The following is a 5,506-nucleotide window of genomic DNA, read 5'->3' on the forward strand; positions in this document are numbered from 1 at the left end:
CTCTACGTGGTCCCAAATTAGTCGTCATAATCCAACCATGCTGCAGCAACCGTGGAAAGTTTCATAGCAGCAAGCACTGTAAATCTGTAATAGCTAGAGCTCAGCTTGGCAATGGATCACCTTTGTCTTAAGTTTGATATACTTTGCTATACTAACTAATTATTTAATTATCCCATTTATTATCTTTTTGGGATTAATTAGTTCATCAACATGGCATAAGATATAGGTTTGTTGGAGATTATGAGCTTGAGTCCTCGACGCGTACGCTAATTATTTATTTAATACTTCTGGTTATTATTTTGATATTTCAGTCATTGTTGTTCCCCTACGTGCACGGCCGGAAGCCGCATGTGAGGAGGGGTGGTGCTAAGCTTGTTAAGCTTTTAAAAGTTTGGTTCAGCTAGAAAACAAGTCGAACGTGAACATTTTTTAAATAAAAACAAGTCATGCTTGAAGACCTTAGTCTTATAAAATGAATAGGAGCTCAGCTCAGCTCGACACATAGCTTCTACAAACTTGGTTCTTGTAACAACAAGCTAAGTCTGATATCACTACCAGAAAACACGCGTATAGTGACGGAAAATTAGTGACGGACCGTTATCAGTTACTATTTGTGACGGATTAGTGACCGACAGAAATTTGGTCACCGTGGTGTAAACTTAGTGACCGTTTAGTGACAGACCGGTCACAGAATGCGCGGGTAGGATGGGCGCCAAACCTTAGTGACCATCAAGTGACAGGGTATCTGTCAGCAATATGATAACCAAAATTGCAACCAGACAGTGACAAATGCAGCCGTCACAAATATAGTAACCCTAGTATTTATAAATTTTTAAAAGATTATTTTTGGCAGTAACAGATTATTGACAAAAATTTCTGTCACCAAATTTAATTTTTAATTCCAAAAATATTAAAAATATTATTTTTGAGTAAACCTAAATTAAAAGAAAAAATAAAAGGAGGAATATCCAAAATGAAACTAAGTGTGCCCGCCGTTCCGCCCAAATTTCTTCGACAATCCAAATTCCAATCGCTCTCTATAAAACTCAAATTTCTTCTTCTCATTTTAAAATCTCATGGTGTCGGCCATGACCCATTTGCACCCCTATTGCAAGTTTCCTGCTTTATAGAATTTTTTTACCATACTTTATAGTTCAAAAATATTTTTGCCTTGCAAGTCCCATCCAATCAGCCTTATAAATAAAAAAAAAATTGATATGAAATTTGGCTTGCAAACCGATTTAGCCCAAATCACGATTTAGCCCAAATCAGCCTTTGGCTTGCAAACCGACTTAAATAAAAAACCCTAACCTTTCCCTTCCCTTCCCGTCCCGTCCCTAGTTGAGAGCAGCCGCCGCCCCCCCCACTCCCTCGCCCCCCCTCCCTCGCTGAGAGCTAGCCGTCGCCGCCCTCCCTCGCTGAGAGCCGTCGCCCGCCGCACCCCCTCGCTGAGAGCCGCCGCCGCACCCCCCCTCCCTCGCTGAGAGCCGCCGCTGCCTCCCCTCCCTCGCTGAGAGCCGCCGCCGCCGCCGCCCCCGCCCCCCCTTTTCCCTCGCTGAGAGCCTGATAGCCGCCTCCTCTCGGTGTCGTCGCCTCTTCAACGACCGGCCGGCGGCTCTTCGCGTCCTTCTCCCCCGGACGGCAACCTCCGCGGCTCCGGTCACCGACTCACAACCTCCCCGGACGGTAAAAGTTTTCTCCTCCTCCTCCTCCTCTTCAAGCTCGATCCCGGTAGATTTTGCCCAAGCCCGGAGAGAGAAAGAGAGAGAGAGAGAGAGGTGGTGGGGCAGCGAGAGAGCTCAGAACAGTGGGAGAGTGGGGAGTGGGGACAGTGGTTTTGTTTTAGTTGCCACTGCAGGGTAATGGAAGCAGTTTGAATTTTCTGACACCCGAGAATTCTTGGTGTTGTGGAAACTCAACATTGGGTTGAAATTTCAGCACTCTAAATTCTTTGGCTCTGCTGAGTGATGATTACCTTTCCAGTAAAAGAATTATATAATCAGCAATTAGTTTATTTTAAGTCATCTTAAATTCTTCAAATTCCGCCAACTAAAAATTCACATTCTAGAGTCTTAATGCTGAGTTGAAATTTCCGTGCAGAGAATTCTTAGTCTCTGCTGGTTTCCCTCCCAGTAAATGAATTATATAATATGTGTAAATTAGTCTAAGCTGTATGTAATACAACCAAGGTCTTGCACGTTCTCAGCTGAAAAATCTTCATGAAATTTCTTGGGAGCCTTGTCTATCATATTTTTTTTTTGATAAATATGATACGGGCACTTTTTGCTAAAATAGACGAAAGAGAGGAGGGATTTTTTTTTTTTTTTTTGCTAAAATAGACGAAAGAAACTTTGATATATCTGAGTAGCTGCTTTTATTATGATACTTGGACACATCACTTGGTTGGATAAATCATGATACGGGCACTGTGTCGAATTTACTGTTGCTAAAATAGACAAAAATAATGTTGTACTTGAGGAGCTCCTTAATATTATGCATTTTTATTCTGACACATTTGTTAGTCCTACCAATGGTTTGCATATATTTAGACTGCTTCACTGATTATTGTTGTAATTTTGAGGGTTGATGGGTTGGGATTATGTAAAGTTCATGGATTTTAATTTTTTCGTCATGTTATTCATTTTTACAATCATTGTTCATCTGCAAGGAATAATGGAAAGTGGTGGAAAGTGGTGTTGCTTCATGGTTGTGAGTTATTTCCAGTGTGCAATCAAGAAGCTGGTCAAAAAGCTTGCTAAGAAGTACCATGCTTTCCTAGCATCAGAGGCGATCATGTATATTCACATTTGTTCTATGTGAAGCAGATAGTATTCCATATGTAAATTTGGATGATTTGACTTGTATTCCTTGTCTTTGTAAAGATTAAATGCTTTTTGAATATTGCTGGTATTAGATGAATGAACAGATAACTTGTAAAGGTTAATTCCTTATGTTCAGCTTTTTGTAAAGATTGAATGCCTTCTTAATGTCAATGATGCTGGGACAAGATTGAATGACTTATTTTTGTCATGCTTATGATAACTTCTCATCTTCATAAATATCATACCAGTTTTTGTTTCTTTTACATTTTTTACGATCTTGCCTTTCGTGTTTTTAATGATTCGGTTTTTCTTATGTTGTTTTCTTTTTTTATCATCTCTCTAATATTTTCTAGAGAAGTGAAGCTGTCATGGTAAGTATAATTTTTTTATGATTCATAAATATTATTGGGCTTGCTCATGTTTATCTCTTGTTTGATCCACCATAATGTTTTTCTCTTCTTTTAAATCAACTGGCAGGCAAAGTATTCAGCTGAATACTCCAAAAAATATGGTGATGCCTCCACCTCAGATGCTCCTCCACGTGATTATGACTTGTGGTTTGAGGCAACTGGTGTCCCAACTCATGGCCATGTCTATGGCTTTAGTCCCCTAGAGGATCTCACTGGAATTATTGGGCAATCATCATCTGCTTCCACCTCTACAAGTCAAGCTCCAGAGCTGTACACTCATGAAGACCTTCTACGTATTCTTGAGCAGGAAAAGAAAAAATGGCAAGAGGAGGTTCTTCAAAAGATGAGAGAAGAGATTGGCTTTGGACCAAGGCATGCAGATCGGGGGAGTAATGGTGATTCTGGTTCTGCTGATCATGCTTCATTATAATTGTTTTTGCCTTAGATGATAGGTCTTTGCATTCCTAGGAGGAATGAAATCTCTGTTGATCTTTATGACATATTTTTAGACTTTGATTTTGATGGATTCAGGACATGTTGATGCCAATTTTGAATGACATTTAAAATGACTTTTGCGTAATGTTGAATGCCTTTGCTATTAATGATATTATTGTTATTATTATTATGTGCCAATCAATGTACCAAATGTACCAGGTTATTAGATTGTGATCGGTGACCAAATTTTGGTTACTAAATTGTTTACCAACTATTGTGACGAGCAGTCATAAACTTAGTGACAGGATTTTGGTCAATAAAAATTGATTTTGCTCAGCGCGTTTGTAACCAATTAGTGACCGTAAACTTATCACTAGGTCAGTGACGGGATTAATGACAAATGTAGTGACAAAATGTGTGACCATGTCTGTGACGACTAAATCTGTCACTAAAGGTCGTGACAGATTAGTGACCAAACTTGTGACCGCATTCTGTGACAAAATCAGTGACCAAGTTGCCTTCGTCACTAACTCCGCAACTGGATAGTGACGGGAAATACATAATTTCTTAAATATTTAATTCTTGAATTTGTAACGGCTTAGTGACGGCGGTTCTGTCACGGAGGTTAGTGACGGGAATCGCCGCCGTCACGGAGAATTTAGCGACGCGTGTTTTTGTAACGAAGTCAGTGACGGGAGCTCCGGTCACAAATTCCATATTAGTAACTGGAAACACGGTATAGTGACGGAAATCTCCGTCACTATACGCGTGTTTTCTGGTAGTGTATTTAGTATATTTGAAGTTTAGAATAATTAAGGCAAGCTCACTGCCAATCAGTTTGGCATAGTCCTGAACTTCAGTAAGGTTAAACTTTAAGGTGCCAAGCATTTCTGGATCTCTAATACGCCTAAAAGAGTTCAAATTTTCTGCTGGATTCCTCTCCTTTCTTTAGACTGCCCACTTGACATATGTGCGACTACTTCAAACTGGAATATAGATAAACCTCAAGTGTTAAGAGGCCCATGTTCCATCTACCCTCTGGACGGGTTGGATCTTGCAAGCTATGGTTGTGTGGCGGAGAATTTCCTTACTACGAAATAAAAAAAAAAATAGAAGATGATGAAGAATGAAGATCAGCTAATTTTAACAGTTTTTCATTACTATATACCTCTTCTAAAGCTTCAAAAGCTGATGTATTTTAACAATTTATACTCTTTCTTGTATTCATTTATTATCCTTAATCCGTGGCTAGGCTCGGCTCAGCTTGTTTGCACCTCTAACGGCAGCAATAATGCATTAAATTAGGCTGTTTTAGTATTATAAACATGGGTTATCGTCGCCCATCACCATGCTTGGACTCAGTGCCAACGCCCGGCGTGCAAGGCGTGTCGGCCACGTCTCGGCGCAATGGGGACGGCAGACGACTTCAGAAGTCACGGGGCAGCCTCTGGATTTTCCTATCAAAAAAGAAAGGCGCAAAGCTTTCCAGCTTAATTACTTCATTCGGCGGGCGTGGCCTTGAACCTATCCATCTATCCCTTATCTCTTACTTCCCAGACAAATGGATGAGGGGCACCACGTCGCACCAGGCGGTCGTATTAATCTCATCATTCCATGTCTTATGGCGGAGAGAGAAACAAAAACCAAGAGACCGACCTAGCATGGCGATCATCGTCTCAGTCCTCAGACGACTTCCCTATCGATAGAAACAAAGAGCGGAGACCCGCGAGGATAAAAGACATGCAAATGGATAAGTACGTGTGCGTCACTTTTTTCGCCACCATGACATGCCAAAATCCAGAAAAGCCAGAGCCCGTGGAATTACAACTTATAGAAAAA

The 5,506-nt window shown here is 40.7% G+C and overlaps 1 long non-coding RNA gene across 1 annotated transcript; it reads left to right on the forward strand.

Annotated features, from left to right (window-relative positions):
- The first annotated feature begins 1,502 nt into the window (after positions 1 to 1,502).
- On the forward strand, positions 1,503 to 3,017 carry LOC120109892. The gene is made up of 2 exons (XR_005510639.1): positions 1,503 to 1,686; positions 2,669 to 3,017. It is a non-coding gene; the product is annotated as an uncharacterized LOC120109892 (long non-coding RNA).
- The last annotated feature ends 2,489 nt before the right edge of the window (positions 3,018 to 5,506 follow it).

Source organism: Phoenix dactylifera, chromosome 2, assembly GCF_009389715.1.
Source record: "Phoenix dactylifera cultivar Barhee BC4 chromosome 2, palm_55x_up_171113_PBpolish2nd_filt_p, whole genome shotgun sequence".
NCBI classification, from domain to species: Eukaryota; Viridiplantae; Streptophyta; class Magnoliopsida; order Arecales; family Arecaceae; genus Phoenix; species Phoenix dactylifera.